Raw genomic sequence first — 20,817 nt, forward strand, 5'->3', positions numbered from 1 at the left:
ACCTCAGCAGCCTGTACCACAGCTGCTACACCCCCCAAGATGGCCACTGCAGCTACTCAGACTCTCAGCACTCCCATGACAGCCACTGCATCTACTCAGACCCCAGCATCTATCGAATCTGTACCAATTGCTCCTGTAACCAGGAAGAAATACCAAAAGAAATCAGCTCGTGAAGAGAAGGATGATGACTCGGAGCTTTCTAAGGCAGAGCCATCATATGACCCAGGTGAGGGCCCTTCTCAGGCAGAGTTAGGGCCTGACACAGATGGGGGTTTCCTTGATCCTCCTTTTAAAGCAGACCCATCACAGAAGAAAGGTCCTTCTAAAGCAGAACTATCACAAGAGGACTCGGACGTAGAGATAACCTACCACTCCTTATCCCTGAAGGACCTGAGAAATATAAGGAAAGACTTCAGCCGTTATGACGGTGAGTCTATTATTACCTGGCTGCTCCGATGCTGGGATAATGGGGCAGACAGCATGCAATTAGATGGCAGAGAAGCCAGACAGTTGGGATCCCTGTCCAGAGATGGTGGTATTGATAAGGCGCTTGCAAGAAAGTCAAACACTGTCAGTCTCTGGAGGCGACTCTTGTCAGCTGTAAAGAGCAGGTATCCCTATAAAGATGAGGTTATGAGTCACCTAAGCAAATGGACCACTATAGAAAAAGGTATTAACTACCTTAGAGAACTGGCTGTGCAAGAGATCATTTATAGACACCCATGGGAAGTTGTAGATCCTGTAGATCCTGAAGAAGTGGAATGCAACCGATCCATGTTCCGGAAGGTTGTGAAGAATGCTCCACCAACACATACCCATACATTGTCAATATTAGTATGGGGAGAAGATGATATGGCACGTTCTACTGTGGGCGAAATGGCTAACTGTATGCGACAGTATGAAGATAGTATTTCTTCCCCACTGCAGGCACACATCTCGGCTGTGGAAAAACTGACTAAGGAGAACAAGGACTCATTTAAACAACTGTCAGACAAACTGTCCAGGATCGAGAATAAACTTGACTCTCTACCTACACAGGCACGCGTTGCAGCTGTTAGGAGAAAACGCTCTCCTACAGGACCAGCTCAAAGGAAACAGAACACATCACGAGGTATCCTGTGGTTTGCCCTGCGTGGTTATGGGGAGGACATGAACAGATGGCATGGACAACCTACCAGTACCCTACAGGCACGAGTACGTGAGTTGCAAGCTAACAGAAATACCAGAGAGAATTTTTCTAGGAGGATGGCTGCTCCAGTTACCAGTGAGCAGGACCCCAGTCAGGGTAGATGGGCCTCAAATCACTTTTTCCCAAGTGTGAATAGGAGAAATGAAGGTCTAGTCCCTGTGAGCAGCACGAATCCATTTCTTAATTAGGGGGGCCCTGCCTCCAGCCAGGTGGAGGAGAGGGACAACCGAGTTTATTGGACTGTGTGGATTCGATGGCCTGGCACATCAAAACCACTGTCACGGTTTAAAGCTGGGCTGGCGATTAAACCTGCGGCAGATGCCCTCTGTTATCCCCCCCGCCTCCCCCCAGAGGGAAAGGGAAAGGGAAAAGGGAGAGAGACTTCTGGGTTGGAAAATTAAAACAGTTTTAATAAACTATAATAATGAAAAAAAAAAAGAATAATAATAATAATAAAAATAATCAAATATATACAAATATATATACAAAACCAAGACTGAGCTCCCCTGAAGTCAGCCACGTCACCACCGGCACTGCAGGGCAGGCTCCGGGAAGGCCCAGCCTGGGCCTAGCGATGGTCGAGAGCTGGATTCAGGAACGCACGGATCGGGATCGGGGGCAGCAGGAAAACAGACGGAGTCCTCCCTGGACACCGGCCATAGCAGAAAGAGAGCGAGACCCTCGTGATCCCCCCACTTTATACCGAGAATGACGTGTATGGGATGGAATACCCTCGTTGGTCAATTTTGGGTCACCTGCCCTGTCTGCTCCCCACTGCAGCTGCGACCCCCCTTCGGCTCTTCACTCGTAAGCAATGAGGAATTCAGCAGTGACCTTGGTTTCTCTCAAGAATAAGTACAGCAAGAGCCTTTCTGCACAACATCCCTACCAGTGCCTCAGTGATAACTACAAACTTCGAGCGTTATCAGTCCTGGAAGCAGACACTGTCTGCAAAAACATGCAGTTAGTTTCAGAAAATGCAGTTACTTAAAGGAGACTTAGCTGAAAGTAAAAATCACTGAAAGGAAAATCGGCCTGGTTTAGGCCAAACCAGGACATTCCACCCCTTATTCCATACCATTCACGTCATACTCAGATCACCACTAACTTTTCATTTTAAAATATATACAGATAACATTAGTTTATGATTCATCTCTATACAACGAAAAAAAAGTTCATCAAGTTCATTTAGTTCAGGATTGTGGGTTTCCATCTGGCTAGGAGTCTCCCAGGGTAGGAGAGATGATATGAGCTTTGTCACAGTTCGTGCCCACGGGTTGCAGGTTAAAGATGTCAGTCTCGAGGAGGTTACTGGACGCCACTTGCAGCTAGATCCGGTCTCATCACCACTGCTTCAACCTGAAAGACACTTATGAACACTGTTAGTATTATGCAGCAATTAACATCATGCAGTTCAGAATTAAGTATTCTCACCCAAGATCAGATCACCTTCAGGAACACATCGGACTCCACCATCCTGCAGCATCACCCACCAAGTACATCCAGGTCCTTGAGCAAAAGCAATCCCATGAATGGGTTTACCTTTGCCCGTAGCAGGAAGAACCCAGACAGTTTTTCCCAACAGATTCCTTTCATGCACCACAGGGACTTTATCCCCTTCTACTGTATGTAAAAGGTCTGACTGAGCAGGGCCAGCTCGGTTGATAGATCCTCTGGTGTTAACTAGCCAGGTAGCTTGTGCCAAATGCTTATCCCAGTTTTTAAAGGTTCCACCCCCCATTGCTTTTAGGGTAGTTTTTAACAGCCCATTATACCGTTCAACTTTCCCAGAGGCTGGTGCATGATAGGGGATGTGATATACCCATTCGATGCCATGCTCTTTGGCCCAGTTATCTATGAGACTGTTTTTGAAATGAGTACCGTTATCCGACTCAATTCTCTCTGGTGTGCCGTGTCGCCACAAGATTTGCATTTCAAGGCCCAGGATAGTGTTCCGGGCAGTGGCATGGGGCACAGAGTATGTTTCCAACCATCCGGTGGTCGCCTCCACCATGGTAAGTACATAACGTTTACCCTGGCGGGTCTGAGGGAGTGTGATGTAGTCAATTTGCCAGGCCTCCCCATATTTATATTTCAACCACCGCCCCCCATACCACAAAGGTTTTAACCGTTTGGCTTGCTTAATTGCGGCGCATGTTTCACAATCATGGATAACCTGTGCAATAGAGTCCATAGTTAAGTCCACCCCTCGGTCACGAGCCCATCTGTATGTTGCATCTCTCCCTTGATGACCTGAAGTGTCATGAGCCCACCGAGCTAAAAATAGTTCACCTTTATGTTCCCAGTCCAAATCTATTTGGAACACTTTAGCAGCCTGATCTGCTTGTTGGTTGTTTCGATGTTCCTCAGTTGCCCGACTTTTAGGTACGTGAGCATCTACATGACGTACCTTCACAACTAGTTTCTCTAGCCGAGCAGCAATATCTTGCCACAGTTCAACAGCCCAAATAGGTTTACCTTTACGCTGCCAGTTGCTTCGCTTCCACTGCTTTAACCACCCCCACAAGGCATTTGCCACCATCCATGAGTCAGTATAAAGATACAGCCTTGGCCACTTTTCTCGTTCAGCAATGTCTAAAGCCAGCTGGATGGCTTTTACTTCTGCAAATTGACTTGATTCACCTTGTCCTTCTGTGGCTTCTGTGACTCGTCGTATAGGACTCCATACAGCAGCTTTCCACTTCCGATGCTTTCCTACAAGACGGCAGGATCCATCGGTGAACAGGGCATACTGCTTCTCATCCTCTGGTAGTTCATTATACGGTGGGGCTTCTTCAGCACGTGTCACCTCCTTTTCTGGTGGCATTCCGAAGTCTTTGCCTTCTGGCCAGTCCATGATCACTTCTAAGATTCCTGGGCAATTAGGGTTTCCTATTCGAGCCCTCTGTGTAATTAATGCAATCCATTTACTCCATGTAGCATCAGTTGCATGATGAGTAGTAGGAACCTTACCCTTGAACATCCAGCCTAGTACTGGTAATCGAGGTGCCAGGAGAAGTTGTGCTTCAGTACCGATTACCTCTGAAGCAGCTCTAACTCCTTCATATGCTGCCAGTATCTCTTTTTCAGTTGGGGTGTAATTGGCCTCAGAGCCCTTGTATCCTCGACTCCAAAATCCTAGGGGTCGACCTCGAGTCTCCCCTGGCACTTTCTGCCAGAGGCTCCAGGTAGGACCATTGTCCCCAGCTGAGGTGTAGAGCACATTTTTAACATCTTGTCCCATACGGACTGGTCCAAGGGCTACTGCATGCACAATTTCTTGTTTAATCTGTTCAAAAGCCTGTTGTTGTTCAGGGCCCCACTGAAAATCATTTTTCTTTCTGGTCACCTGATAAAGAGGGCGTACAATCTGGCTGTAATCTGGAATATGCATTCTCCAGAAACCCACAACGCCTAAGAAGGCTTGTGTTTCCTTTTTGTTAGTTGGTGGGGACATAGCTGTTATTTTGTTGATCACCTCTATCGGGATCTGGCGACGCCCATCTTGCCATTTAATCCCTAAAAACTGGATCTCCCGGGCAGGCCCCTTGACCTTGCCTCTTATTATGGCAAAACCAGCTTGCAGAAGAATTTGAATTATTTTCTCCCCTTTGTCAAAAACTTCTGCTGCTGTATCACCCCATACAATGATGTCATCAATATATTGCAAATGTTCTGGAGCTCCACCCTCTTCTAGTGCAGTCTGGATCAGTCCGTGGCAAATAGTAGGACTGTGTTTCCACCCCTGGGGCAGTCGATTCCAGGTGTACTGGATACCTCTCCAGGTAAAAGCAAACTGTGGCCTGCACTTTGGTGCCAAGGGAATAGAGAAAAATGCATTAGCAATGTCTATAGTGGCGTACCACTTGGCTGCCTTTGACTCCAGTTCGTATTGAAGTTCTAGCATGTCTGGCACAGCAGCACTCAGAGGTGGTGTAACTTCATTTAGGCCACGATAGTCCACAGTTAATCTCCATTCTCCATTAGACTTTTGCACTGGCCATATAGGACTATTAAAGGGTGAGCGAGTCTTGCTAATCACTCCTTGATTTTCTAATTGTCTAATCAGTTTATGAATGGGGATCAGGGAGTCTCGATTGGTGCGATATTGTCGTCGGTGCACCGTGGCAGTAGCAATTGGCACCTGTTGTTCTTCAACTTTCAGCAACCCCACAACAGAAGGATCTTCTGAGAGGCCAGGCAAGGTAGACAGCTGTTTAATGTCCTCAGTCTCTACAGCTGCTACACCAAAGGCCCATCTATATCCTTTTGGGTCCTTGAAATACCCTTTCTTAAGGTAGTCTATGCCAAGGATGCACGGAGCATCTGGACCAGTCACAATGGGGTGCTTTTTCCATTCATTTTCAGTTAGGCTCACTTCGGCCTCCAATACAGATAACTCTTGAGATCCCCCTGTTATTCCCGAGATACTGACAGATTCTGTCCCTTTATGATTCGATGGCATGAGGGTGCACTGTGCACCAGTGTCTACCAGGGCTCGATACTTTTGTGGTTCTAATGTGCCAGGCCATCGAATCCACACAGTCCAATAAATCCGGTTATCCCTCTCCTCCTCCTGGCTAGAGGCAGGGCCCCTCTAATTAAAGATTGGATTCGTGCTGCTCACGGGGATTGGACCTTCATTTCCTCTATTCACTCTTGGAAAAAAAGGATTTGAGGCCCATCTACCCTGACTGGGGTCCTGCTCATTGGTAACTGGAGCAGCCATCCTCCTAGAAAAATTCTCTCTGGTATTTCTGTTAGCTTGCAACTCACGTACTCGTGCCTGTAGGGTACTGGTAGGTTGTCCATGCCATCTGTTCATGTCCTCCCCATAATCACGCAGGGTAAACCACAGGATACCTCGTGACGTGTTCCGTTTCCTTTGAGCCGGTCCAGTAGGAGGGCGTTGCCTCCTAAAGGCTGCAACGCGGGCCTGTGTAGGTAGAGAGTCAAGTTTATTCTTGATCCTGGACAGTTTGTCTGACAGTTGTTTCAATGAGTCTTTGTTTTCCTTAGTCAGTTTTTCCACAGCCGAGATGTGTGCCTGCAGTGGGGAAGAAATACTATCTTCATACTGTCGCATATAGTTAGCCATTTCGCCCACACTAGGTCGTGCCATAGCATCTTCTCCCCAGACTAATATTGACAATGTAGGGGCATGTGTTGGTGGAGCATTCTTCACAACCTTCCGGAACATGGATCGGTTGCATTCCACTTCATCAGGATTTACAGGATCTACAATGTCCTGAGGGTGTTTATAAATGATCTCTTGCACAGCTAGTTGTCTAAGGTAGTTAATACCTTTTTCTATAGTGGTCCATTTGCTTAGGTGGCTCATAACATCATCTTTATAGGGATACCTGCTCTTTACAGCTGACAAGAGTCGCCTCCAGAGACTGATACTGTTCGACCTTCTTGGTAGCATCTTATCAATACCACCATCTCTGGACAGGGATCCCAACTGTCTGGCTTCTCTACCATCCAGTTCTATGCTATCTGCCCCATTATCCCAGCATCGGAGCAACCAGGTAATTATTGGCTCACCGTCATAATGACTAAAATCTTTTCTTATATTTCGCAGTTCTTTCAGGGATAAGGAGTGGTAGGTTATCTCTACTTCCGAGTCCGAGTCCTCTTGTGATTGTTCTGCTTTAGAAGGACCTTTCTTGTCCTTCTTGTGTAATGGGCCTTCTTTAAAAAGACGATCAAGGAAACCCCCCTCTGTGTCAGGCCCTGACTCTGACTGAGAAGGGCCCTCACCTGGGTCCCGTGCTGGCTCTGCCTTAGAAGCCTCTGAGTCATCATCCTTCACTTTACTAGTTGATTTCTTTCGGTGTTTTCTCCTGGTTACAGGGGCAGCATGATATCTCCTGCTGTTGCTGCACCGACATCTAATCACATAGCACACCAGTAACACATACAGGACACACACAAATAAAAACATGCCCTGTTCGAATTTTGCAGGAATCAGCTTGGCAAAAAAGGAGCAGATACTATCAAAATCAGTTAAAAGACGCCCGGTGTGCGCAGCTACGGATTCGCGATTAAAGCTGCCCATGATTGTATCATAGAGATAAGAGATCGGAATAATGACTGCCCAGTTTATCACGACATAAATCAGTATCACAACCCATACCGAAACGACACATTTTGACCAGCACGCCCTGTTAAACCACACGTAAGCACTAACACACAGCGCATACGGCAAGTAAGGTATCATTACACATAACTGTAAAACAAGCTTTATAAAGAGAAGAGGTAACACAAGGCTCACAAATGACATTACCATCTTAGCTATCTGTTTTAATTTCCAACCCCTCGTAAATCTCAAAGGAAGAAATCTGATACTCTCTTGGCTGAGCTCTCCGGGTCTCCTCCCACTGGAGCTGGGATTCGACTTATCAGAGCAACCTGTCGGAGCTTCTCTCGTGCCCCACGTTGGGCGCCAATAAATCTGTCACGGTTTAAAGCTGGGCTGGCGATTAAACCTGCGGCAGATGCCCTCTGTTATCCCCCTCCCCTCCCCCCAGAGGGAAAGGGAAAAGGGAGAGAGACTTCTGGGTTGGAAAATTAAAACAGTTTTAATAAACTATAATAATGAAAAAAAAAAGAATAATAATAATAATAAAAATAATCAAATATATACAAATATATATACAAAACCAAGATTGAGCTCCCCTGAAGTCAGCCACGTCACCACCGGCACTGCAGGGCAGGCTCCGGGAAGGCCCAGCCTGGGCCTAGCGATGGTCGAGAGCTGGATTCAGGAACGCACGGATCGGGATCGGGGGCAGCAGGAAAACAGACGGAGTCCTCCCTGGACACCGGCCATAGCAGAAAGAGAGCGAGACCCTCGTGATCCCCCCACTTTATACCGAGAATGACGTGTATGGGATGGAATACCCTCGTTGGTCAATTTTGGGTCACCTGCCCTGTCTGCTCCCCACTGCAGCTGCGACCCCCCTTCGGCTCTTCACTCGTAAGCAATGAGGAATTCAGCAGTGACCTTGGTTTCTCTCAAGAATAAGTACAGCAAGAGCCTTTCTGCACAACATCCCTACCGGTGCCTCAGTGATAACTACAAACTTCGAGCGTTATCAGTCCTGGAAGCAGACACTGTCTGCAAAAACATGCAGTTAGTTTCAGAAAATGCAGTTACTTAAAGGAGACTTAGCTGAAAGTAAAAATCACTGAAAGGAAAATCGGCCTGGTTTAGGCCAAACCAGGACAACCACAAAGGTATCGAGCCTTGGTAGACACTGGTGCACAGTGCACCCTAATGCCATCGGATCATAAAGGGGCAGAATCTATCAGTATTTCAGGAGTAACAGGAGGATCTCAAGTGTTATCTGTATTGGAGGCCGAAGTGAGCCTAACTAAAAATGAATGGAAAAAGCACCCCATTGTGACTGGCCCAGATGCTCCGTGCATCCTTGGCATAGACTACCTTAAGAAAGGGTATTTCAAGGACCCAAAAGGATATAGATGGGCCTTTGGTGTAGCAGCTGTAGAGACTGAGGACATTAAACAGCTGTCTACCTTGCCTGGCCTCTCAGAAGATCCTTCTGTTGTGGGGTTGCTGAAGGTTGAAGAACAACAGGTGCCAATTGCTACTACCACGGTGCACCGACGACAATATCGCACCAATCGAGACTCCTTGATCCCCATTCATAAACTGATTAGACAATTAGAAAATCAAGGAGTGATTGGCAAGACTCACTCACCCTTTAATAGTCCTATAGGGCCAGTGCGAAAGTCTGATGGAGAATGGAGATTAACTGTGGACTATCGTGGCCTAAATGAAGTTACACCACCTCTGAGTGCTGCTGTGCCAGACATGCTAGAACTTCAATACGAACTGGAGTCAAAGGCAGCCAAGTGGTATGCCACCATAGACATTGCTAATGCATTTTTCTCTATTCCTTTGGCACCAAAGTGCAGGCCACAGTTTGCTTTTACCTGGAGAGGTATCCAGTACACCTGGAATCGACTGCCCCAGGGGTGGAAACACAGTCCTACTATTTGCCATGGACTGATCCAGACTGCACTAGAAAAGGGTGGAGCTCCAGAACATTTGCAATACATTGATGACATCATTGTGTGGGGTGATACAGCAGCAGAAGTTTTTGACAAAGGAGAGAAAATAATTCAAATTCTTTTGCAAGCTGGTTTTGCTATAAAAAGAGGCAAGGTCAAGGGACCTGCCCGGGAGATCCAGTTTTTAGGGATTAAATGGCAAGATGGGCGTCGCCAGATCCCGATAGAGGTGATCAACAAAATAACAGCTATGTCCCCACCAACTAACAAAAAGGAAACACAAGCCTTCTTAGGCGTTGTGGGTTTCTGGAGAATGCATATTCCAGATTACAGCCAGATTGTATGCCCTCTTTATCAGGTGACCAGAAAGAAGAATGATTTTCAGTGGGGCCCTGAACAACGACAGGCTTTTGAACAGATTAAACAAGAAATTGTGCATGCAGTAGCCCTTGGGCCAGTCCGTACGGGACAAGATGTTAAAAATGTGCTCTACACCTCAGCTGGGGACAATGGTCCTACCTGGAGCCTCTGGCAGAAAGTACCAGGGGAGACTCGAGGTCGACCCCTAGGATTTTGGAGTCGAGGATACAAGGGTTCCGAGGCCAATTACACCCCAACTGAAAAAGAGATACTGGCAGCATATGAAGGAGTTAGAGCTGCTTCAGAGGTAATTGGTACTGAAGCACAACTTCTCCTGGCACCTCGATTACCAGTGCTAGGCTGGATGTTCAAGGGTAAGGTTCCCACTACCCATCATGCAACTGATGCTACATGGAGTAAATGGATTGTATTAATTACACAGAGGGCTCGAATAGGAAACCCTAATTGCCCAGGAATCTTAGAAGTGATCATGGACTGGCCAGAAGGCAAAGACTTCGGAATGCCACCAGAAAAGGAGGTGACACGTGCTGAAGAAGCCCCACCATATAATGAACTACCAGAGGATGAGAAGCAGTGTGTCCTGTTCACCGATGGATCCTGCCGTCTTGTAGGAAAGCATCGGAAGTGGAAAGCTGCTGTATGGAGTCCCATACGACAAGTCACAGAAGCCACAGAAGGACAAGGTGAATCAAGTCAATTTGCAGAAGTAAAAGCCATCCAGCTGGCTTTAGACATTGCTAAACGAGAAAAGTGGCCAAGGCTGTATCTTTATACTGACTCATGGATGGTAGCAAATGCCTTGTGGGGGTGGTTAAAGCAGTGGAAGCGAAGCATCTGGCAGCGCAAAGGGAAACCTATTTGGGCTGCTGAATTGTGGCAAGATATTGCTGCTCAGCTACAGGAACTAGTCGTGAAGGTACGTCATGTAGATGCTCACGTACCTAAAAGTCGGGCAACTGAGGAACATCAAAACAACCAACAAGCGGATCAAGCTGCTAAAGTGTTCCAAATAGATTTGGACTGGGAACATAAAGGTGAACTATTTTTAGCTTGGTGGGCTCATGACACTTCAGGTCATCAAGGGAGAGATGCAACATACAGATGGGCTCGTGACCGAGGGGTGGACTTAACCATGGACTCCATTGCACAGGTTATCCATGATTGTGAAACATGCGCCGCAATTAAGCAAGCCAAACGGTTAAAACCTTTGTGGTATGGGGTGTGGTGGTTGAAATATAAATATGGGGAGGCCTGGCAAATTGACTACATCACACTCCCTCAGACCCGCCAGGGTAAACGTTATGTACTTACCATAGTGGAGGCGACCACCGGATGGTTGGAAACATACTCTGTGCCCCATGCCACTGCCCGGAACACTATTCTGGGCCTTGAAAAGCAAATCTTGTGGCAACACGGCACGCCAGAGAGAATTGAGTCGGACAATGGGACTCATTTCAAAAACAGTCTCATAGACAACTGGGCCAAAGAGCATGGCATCGAATGGGTATATCACATCCCCTATCATGCACCAGCCTCTGGGAAAATTGAACGGTATAATGGGCTGTTAAAAACTACCCTGAAAGCAATGGGGGTTGGAACCTTTAAAAACTGGGATAAACATCTGGCACAAGCTACCTGGCTAGTTAACACCAGAGGATCTATCAACCAAGCTGGCCCTGCTCAGTCAGACCTTCTACATACAGTAGAAGGAGATAAAGTCCCTGTGGTGCATGAAAGGAATCTATTGGGAAAAACTGTCTGGGTTCTTCCTGCTACGGGCAAAGGTAAACCCATTCATGGGATTGCTTTTGCTCAGGGACCTGGATGTACTTGGTGGGTGATGTTGCAAGATGGTGAAGTCCGATGTGTCCCTGAAGGTGATCTGATTCTGGGTGAGACTACTTAAGTCTGAACTGTATGTTGTTGCTGCATAAGTGTCTTTCAGGTTAAGACAGTGGTGATGAGACCGGAACTAGCTTCATCAAGTGGCGTCCAGTAACCTCCTCGAGTCTGACATCTTTAACCTGCAACCCGTGGGCACGAACCATGACGAAAGAGAGACTGCTAGCCAGAGAGACTGCTGAGAGACTGCTAGCCAGATGGAAACCCACAATCCTGAACCAAATGAACTTAATGAACTTTTTGTATAGAGATGAATCATAAACTAGTGATATGTGTATATATATTTGAAAATGAAAAGGTAGTGGTGATCTGAGTATGACGTGAATGGTATGGAATAAGGGGTGGAATGTCCTGGTTTGGCCCAAACCAGGCCAATTAGTCTTAGAGAAACCAAGGTCACTGCTAAATTCCTCACTGCTTATGAGTGAAGAGCTGAAGGGGGCTCACACCTGCAGGGAGGAGCAGACAGGGCAGGTGACCCAAGATTGACCAACAAGGTATTCCATCCCATACATGTCATTCTCACTTTCCTATTTATCACTAACCCACTGCCTCCTGGAGGTGGGGCCCAGGAGGGAGGGGCCCTCCTGTCTCCCATTGATTGGTACCAGCTTTGCCAATTTTCCAGTTAAAAGCCTGCAGGTGTGATGGCAGGGGGAGCTACTGCATTTTCCCCTCCCCCCGTGCTGGGGGGAGCAACTCTGCCTGAGGAGGATTTCCAAGCTCTCAGTCTTGGTTTTGTATATATTTGTATATATTTGATTATTTCTATTATTATTGTTATTATACTCTTTTTCATTATTATAGTTTATTAAAACTGTTTTAACTTTCCAACCCATAAGTCTCTCTCCCTTTTCCCTTTCCCTTTCCCTTAGCGGGGGGGAGAGGGTTAACAGAGAGCATCTGCCACCTGGTTAATAGCTGGCCCAGCTTTAAACTGTGACAATTGAGACTACCCTCTGTTATCAATCCTTCTTCCTAAGCAGGTAAATACAGCTTTTCTTCATTAACACTTTTTTGAACTCTGGTGTTTTCAGACTTGATCACTGTACCTCTTTGTATTTCATCTCCTTTAGCATCGGTAGCTGGGGAAGACCCTGGCTTTCTGCTGTGCCTCTGCTTGTTAAACAGGAGAGCTGCATGTTCTTTTTTCTTTCCAATGATAATATCCCCTTCCTTCTCTCCCAATGCCAGATATTCACCCCTAGTAAAGTGGTGTAGTTCCCAGGTTTAATTAATAAATTAGCAGAACTCTAAAGCTTTTTCACTGGTGATAAGCCCCTGTATGACAGAATTAAAAAAAAAAAAAATACACATCAGTCAAAGTAGATTAAAAAAAAATCACGCCACTGATTTTCTTAATCTCCATGTTATCAGTGACCTCCTGTACGTGTTCAGTCAGCCATTGGTCTCATCCAAAGGAGTCTGTTTGGAAGATGAGTTGCAGTTTTCTACAGCAGAATATTTCTTGGAATCACATCATGAATGCTGTGCAAATCTGCTTTCACCCCACGGCCTCAGGAGAGGTTTCCTCACACCTCCCAAAGAAAGCAGAAGATATTATTCTGTGTGAAATGGCAACACCAAAGCTTGGAGCTCCCTTCACAAACCACTCAGAAGACTACTGGAGCTGGATTGAGTTTGTGGCTGCCAGTTTGCATTTCTTTCACTTTAGATTTCATTGGAACAACTTGCCAAAAGCATGTTTCACAGATTTTGTAAAATCCCAGGTGGTATAAGCCAGGCATGGCTGCAGAGTGCTCCACAGAGCAGGGCAGAAGTGGGTAAGACCTCGCCATCCAAGAGGGGATTGCTGAGGTGGAGGCTGCAGAACCACAGGGAACAGCAGCTGGAGATCCAGCCTTGAATCCTAAATGAACTCTTTGGCATTCACCCAAGGTCTGGCTCATGTTCAGTTGCAGCAATGGGCAACATATGTGCACAACACAGGGATTCGTATTGCCATGGAGCTACTGCTCCATCCCCAGCCGTAGGTCACAAGTGAGAAGCTGTGCAGTCCCCATGTCTCCGTTCACTGTGTTCCTGCCTCTCATTACTGGCACCAGTGATTTGCAGCGTTGGACAGAGATGCTATACGCTAAAACAGATTCCTCAACACATTTATGCTCACAAAACACAAACACTTGTAAAATGCAAGCACAATTAGTGTGTGCACTTCTGTTTCTGTGTGCTTTGAGAGAGCCTGGGAACGCTAATTGGTTGTGGTCTGAATCAGCTTCCTGGTTCAGGGCACACTTATAAAAAGGATTTCAGCTACACATTCAGAGCCAAGTGTAACAGATGGTGGTAGGATAGTAAATTACATTAAGGAATACTTGTACAGTTTCTTTACCAGTTTTGTAGTTGAAAAACAAACAATTGAGTCGCTTAGGGTAATGGCAGATGCAGTTTGTGTATGTCTACCATCCTAATAGTTTTATGGAATTATCTCAGAGAACAAAGAAGCAGGTTTAATAACCATAGAAATGATCTGAATAATCCTGGAGTGATCATCATTTCTAGTTTAGAAGGTTATTTTCCTCTGTTGCTAAGATTTGTCTTTCTAATTCCATATATAATCATATTCTGCTTTTTTTTTTTCAGAATTTTTCCTCTTATTTACAAAAACATTTCTGCAAACACCTTTCTAGCCAACTGTAAGCAATAAGTGGCACTCCTGGGTATTAGTGCCACCTGGTTGTCATGATGTATTGAATCACTTCCTCTTAAAAATAGTGTTTAAACAGTCTTCTACATTGTTTCTTTTCCAGCTCTGCCTCCTTTTTTTACCAGTTTCCACACTTTCTTTGAAACACTTTTCAACTACCTGGTATTATAGGATTGTAGAACAATCTAGGTTGGAAAGGACTCTAGTCCCACCTCCTGCTTAAGGCTGAGTAGGCTCTGAGATCAGACCAGGCTGCTCAGGGCTTTGTCCAAATGTGTCTTGAAAGCCTCCACGAACTGAGATGGCCGACCCTCTGTGGGCAATATGCTCCACTGATTCACTGTTGCAGTTTTGATTATAATATCAAGTGGAAACCTGTGGTTTGAATTCAGCTCTATATTCAACATGATTCTATACTCTGCTTTGCATAGTGCAAATGAAAATACCACAATAAAGTCCATCTACAATTTGACAGAGGTTCAAGGAAAAAAATATTTATCTACTTAGCACAAATTGGATTCTTTTCAGTAATTTGTATTGCGCATAATAAAGTGGATGTGTGAATAGATGTGCATATACATGAATATCCCTCAAATGGTTCTTTATTTGTGATAGAGGAAGACATGAAGAAGAATGCCTACAGATTTGGGATTTATTTTCTGTTCCTGAAGGGCAAGATCTAAATTAGGGTTTCCATTTTTGAAGGTTCAAATATCTCATTCCATTACTATATTAACAGCTTTGCAGGCAACTTGAGAAAAGAAACCTGCCAGAGAAGAAGAGCCTTGAATATGAAAACGATAGTTATCAATGTCATGATAAAAAACAAGAACAGCTTTGTGCAATGAAGTGCGTGAGATAACCATGTAAATAAAAAGGTAAAAGTGTAAAAACACGTCATTCATATACTGTTCTGGTGAAACAGGTTTAATTTATATCTTCTTTTGGTTTGCTTTGATCTTATTATTAACAGAAAGGTAGGCAAGCTGGCTGAACATTTCAGTTCCACCTTCTACAGTGATGCTATCAATCATGTTAAATTTGGGTTTATAAAAAGCAAGATGATATATGACAGAAGCACCACCTCTTTGTATTCCCTAGGATTTTGAGTGTAAGGGTTAGATATCTAGCTTTTGACCTGTATTTTATTCAGTTGCAGGCAGAGGGGCTGGTCTTTCCTGCAACCACAATTCACAGATGTCTGGTGGAACGATCATGCGTATGATCTAGGTGTGCACTGTCGGTGTCCTTGATATAAATGGATCAGCTCAGAGCTGGTAGTAATTTACACCAAATATTTTCAGGTTTTCAGTAAATGCTTGTATGAAAGCTTCATGTTCAGGATCAGATCATCTCTGCTGGGAAGTATTGTCCTTCTTCAGGACATCATCTTCAGAAAAAGGAGACAAGCAGATTTTTAAAAGGTAGATTTTAACATATTAAGAAATTTCCCATGGATTTCAAATGGGATGCCATAGATATATAGCAAGAACATGGCGATCAAACAAAGCTTAGCAGGAAGGTTACTACACTGGTATGTAGGAAACTCTTACAGAAGCCTAGAAATGATCCTTCCCCAGGCTGATGAATGATTTAGAGTAGCAACAGTGATGGACTTCTAAAGAATGGAGGATGGCATGAGGCGGAGATTTCCCTCTTGGGCTCTGGTGATGACAGCTGGAGTTGCTGCCTAACTGAAAAAGGACTACTGGGGAAATGAGGAAACATCAAGGTCGCTTAAGTGTTGCAAAATACTGGGAACATTTTTGTTACAGAGCAACACAACATGGTTTCAGCTCCTCAAACCAACACAGCCTGTAAGCATAACTAGCTGAACAGGGATCTATGAGAACAAAGTATGAAATAAGAAGGGTGTAGTATTATTCATTTTAAGATTTTTTGTGGCTAAGGGAAACTAAAGGATGTCTAAAGTTTCTGCTGGCAACCACCTCCTGCCCCCAGAAAAAAAAAGAAAAAAAAAAAACAAAGCACTGAAAAAGTCATGTTTGTTTTAAAGCAAGCTGAGGAAGCAAAAAGAGGGTATTTCTCCAAGAGACTTCCATCTGTCTTCATACTCAGCCTCAAGTTTGAGTTCTCTCTGGAGGTGAAATGGCTGGTCATGAGCAGGGATGGGGATGTCCAACACCTGCCTCTTCCTTCGTTCCTCTGGCTCCTGCAGGTAAACCTAGGAACAAACTATTCCTAATGAAGATGCTTAATGTGTCCCTGCCTTGCCTAGAGCTGCTCTGAACCAGCTCAAAATGTCACCATCTGTTTTATGAAAGTGGAGTGCTGAAATATTAGGATTTGGAGCAGAATGCCCTGAGAGCAGTCTGGTTTGGAAAGGTAGAAACAGCTGGAGGGTGTAATGAGGTCTCACTTCAGCTGTGGAGATGCTTTGCTGCCACTGCACTGGTGTTTTGTGATCCCATCCCCATGGTCCCCTGGGCCAAGATTGTTGTGGTGCTACCATGAAACAAAATGCTTCGATCTATATAAAAATGTGACTAGAAAACCAAAATGCTTTCCTTTTATTTTCTTTTATGGAAAATGTTAATTTTTTTCCCCCCTGAGAGAACATGCCTCTTCCTAGGACTGGTTTACTGGCATAACACTGAAAGGGGTGAAACAGAAGACAAGGTGTTGAGGGACTTGGCCACAGGTATTAGAGAAGCCTCAGGGGCGCTGTAAGTGATGCCAGACTCAACTGGATTCCAGGGATTATGCTACCAGCCCAAATCTGGGGCTTTGGCATCCCCTCATTCCCTCTTCCTGGAGGGGGACAGGTGTGGGGAGAGTGGGTCTGGTTTCGTCTTTGCTTGGCAAATCAAGCAGGTACCACCTGAGGAGTTCCTGATGCACCAGAAATTTCCAGGTGGTCCTTGCTTGGTTTACCAATGCAAAGGACAAAAGGCAAAGGCAGAGACTGGCCTACTGAGTCAAACTCTTACCAAGAACAATCCTCTTCCATCTAAAGTTACTTTTATAACTTGTATTTCATTTTCATCTATGGTAAGACACATTTTTCCTTTAAGTTCCTTTCCTTTAAATGAATGTTAACTATTCATCTTTGGCCAGGAAGATTCCCACTTATTGCCATGAATAATGAGCATTCCTAGTTGTATTTAATTCTTTATATTCCTTTTCCTTCTTAAGATCCCCACCTGCCCCAAAAGCAGAGCACGGTTCTCTGATTCCAAGAACACTTTGTGCATTAATGCTCCCAGCAAGTAACAAATCCAAAGTACCTAACAATTGTTTTTAATGTGTTTTGGTATTTTTTTTCTTTTTTTTAAATCTATTTTCAGTTTTCCTGTACCGGCCAGTGCTTGTAATAAATAAAGCTTATGGCCAATGCTCTGTCTGCAAAAGGGTATTGCCAATTCTGATCTTACAGTAAGTCATTCAGCTGGTCAGGAAAATGTAGGGTGCTGGTTGCTGAACAACTGTTCCTGCACTTAAGGCACCTGACGGAAGATCATGAGAATGCATCAAGATTTCACCATACATGAATAACTGTTAAATCATTCAGTTACTAAACATACAGAGAAAGAAATGCCTGGGAAGATCTCACAGGTTGTTAATGAGCCGCAGGAAAGACATGGTTGAGTTCAGAATGGAATCAGTGCTTAGTCTTGAATGAGTTTCCTTTGAAAAAACAAAAAAAAAAACACCAAAAAAAAACCATCACAAAAAAAAACCCCATGCAGCACAATTTCCTTCCTTCACATGAAAAGGTAGCTATGGTGACTGGGGAGAAAAATCAGATGTTATCATTTTACAGCAAAAGAGCATATATATCCTCCAAGACTATTTGTAGTGGGGGTTAGGGGTGTCAAGAGACCTTTCACAGTGAGTCACCAAATGCAGCGCAGACCACCAATGGTCAAAGCCTCTGTTGGAGGACAGCCCTGGAGCAGTGCTGGGGACTGGCACCATCTAGCAGAGGTCATCTGAGATCTCGAGTCCTGCTCAGCTGCAGCTCCAACTCACCCTTTGATTTGGCATCCCCTGTCCTACGACAGTGATGCTGCCAGATTTTGGGCAATCTATAGGTTTTGTGTTTGCTTGTATTTGCTCAAGGGTGAGCCTCATCCCTCTCCATGCCACAAGTTAACACTTTGTCTGGTTCTTCTAATACATATTTTATGACCTGGCTACTGTGTTTTAATCAGATGAGCAGCAACTCAAGCACTTGAGCAGGTGGCCTGGTGGCTTTATAAATACAATTATGATGACTAAAAGCCACATTGCACTTGGCACCATTCTTCACAGTTTCCCCAGAGGTCTGGGATTGGCTTGCCCTGGCGACAGATCCAACCTTTGCAATCTCCCTGTCCACCTTCCACAAGTTTGGCAGCCAGAATTTACCTCTCAGTCTCTGCAGAGACTGATCTGGTATTCCCACATGGGGACAGAACTGATATGAGAATTTAAATGAAAAACAGAAAAACTTACCCAAATCAAACCCAAATTGTGTTCCAGCTTGGACTGACTAGAACCTCATTGTAAGAAGTGAACTGGAAACAGACCGAAAACTAAGCTCAGGGTGGATAATCCTGTGCTAAATATCATTTTTGGTCTATCCAGTGTGCATTAAACTGAGTCACTCAAGGTATTACTGTCATTGGAATAGAAAAATAAAACTTATGTGGCTGGGACTATTGCTTCAGTGATAACACACAGGTTTCGGTGAATGCCAGTGATGCCTTTACTCCTTTCAGCATGTTGTTGTTGTTACCTTATTTAGAGCTTGCAGATATCCACCGCTACTCAGTTTGCCTGTTCAGCAAAGCCCCTAGATATCATACTTAAAACTAAGCACATTTGCATCCCACTGAGGTAACATAATTAGCTTCATGATTATTTCAATGTTTGTGTTCTTTATATAGATCTGTTTCTCTTTCATATCATGATACATAGATGAGGTTTCAGTATTCATTGAGCTAGAATTCTGAAAGGGGCCAGCTGTCATCTTGATTTTTCTTTAATTTCCAAGTGCTTAAGTTTCTCCTCTTTTAGAAAAAAAGATTCTATAGACTATTCTATATATATTTTTTGCAAAAGGAAAAACACTTTGAAATTGAAATTAATTTTATTATGAAAAAACAGAATGTTCTAAAATATGTCTAAATGGAAAAGATAAAATTAATCACAGAATGGTTAAGGGTTGGAAGGGACCCCTGGAGATCATCCAACCCCCTGCCAAAGCAGGTTCACCTAAAGCATGTTGCACAGGGTGGCGTCCAGGCGGGTTTTGAATAACTCCAGAGAAGGAGACTCCACAAGCTCCCTGGGCAGCCTGTTCCAGTGCTCGGTCACCCTCAAAGTAAAGAAGTTCCTCCTCATATTCAGATGGAACTTCCCATGTTTCAGCTTGTGCCCATTGCCCCTTGTCCTGTCACTGGGCACCACTGAGAAGAGTCTGGCCCTCTCCTCTTGACACCCACCCCTAAGGTATTTGTAAGTGTTGATAAGATCCCCTCTCAGTCTTCTCCAAGCTGAACAGACCCAGCTCTCTCAGCCTTTCCTCATAAGAGAGATGCTCCAGTCCTCTGATCATCTTCGTAGCCCTTTGCTGGACTCTCTCCAGTAGTTCCTTGTCTTTCTTGAACTGGGGGGCCCAGAACTGGACACAGTACTCCAGATGTGGCCTCACCAGGGCCATGTAGAGGGGCAGGATAACCTCCCTTGACCTGTTGGCCACACTCTTCCTAATGCACCCCAGGATACCATTGGCCTTTCTGGCCACAAGGGCACATTGCTGGCTCATGGTGGACTTGTCCAGCAGAACACCCAGGTCCTTCTCTGCAGAGCTGCTCTCCAGTAGATCAGCTCCCAACCTGTGTGAATCAGCAGTGACTGGGTGTGTCCCAGGGCAGGAGAGGCTGCAGTTGTTTGCAGCTCGTTGGGGAGGGCACTGACTCCCTCCCAGTGCACAAGGCGAGGAAGGTGCCAAGGAGCTGTGAACCAGGGGTGTCACCAACAGGTATTTCCCAGTTCAGTGAAAGAACAATGGTATCTACCCGGTGGAAGAAGACCAAAATGGATGTGGGAACCCAGACAGAGCTCCCACGGAAGGAGGCAATGGTGCAGGTTGCGGGCTGCAGGGAATGCTACAGCGTCTCTGTGGTGTCAGGGGGCTGTGTGCGCTGTGAGCAAGTAGATGATCTGCTCGGCCGAGCGGCACAGCTGCAAAGCCAGGTTGAAAGGCTTCAAGCCGAAGTAGAAAGGCTTAGGAGCATTCGGGAAGCTGAAATGGAGATAGACTGGTGGAGCCAGGCTCTGCCCTCCCTGCAACAAAAATGGGAGCACCTGCCGGAGAGCTCCCAGGATGGAGGGACCCCTGTACTCTGCCCCTCTCAGGTGGAATACGATAACCTAGAGGAGAGGAGTGAGTGGAGGCAAGTCTATGGCCGTGGCAAAAGGCGAGTGCCCTCCTTGCCTACCTTGCCTCCACAGGTGCCTCTGAGCAATAGATATGAAGCCCTAGTGGAATACAGCCGGTCCAATGGGGATGTGGTGGAGAGGCAACCTATATCAGACGTCCCACCACAGTCAGAAAAACCTGACGGGCGTATAGCTACCTCCTCCACAAGGAAGAAGAGAAGAGTTTTAGTGGTTGGAGACTCCTTCC

Source organism: Nyctibius grandis, chromosome 4 (genome assembly GCF_013368605.1).
Source record: "Nyctibius grandis isolate bNycGra1 chromosome 4, bNycGra1.pri, whole genome shotgun sequence".
Taxonomy (NCBI): domain Eukaryota; kingdom Metazoa; phylum Chordata; class Aves; order Nyctibiiformes; family Nyctibiidae; genus Nyctibius; species Nyctibius grandis.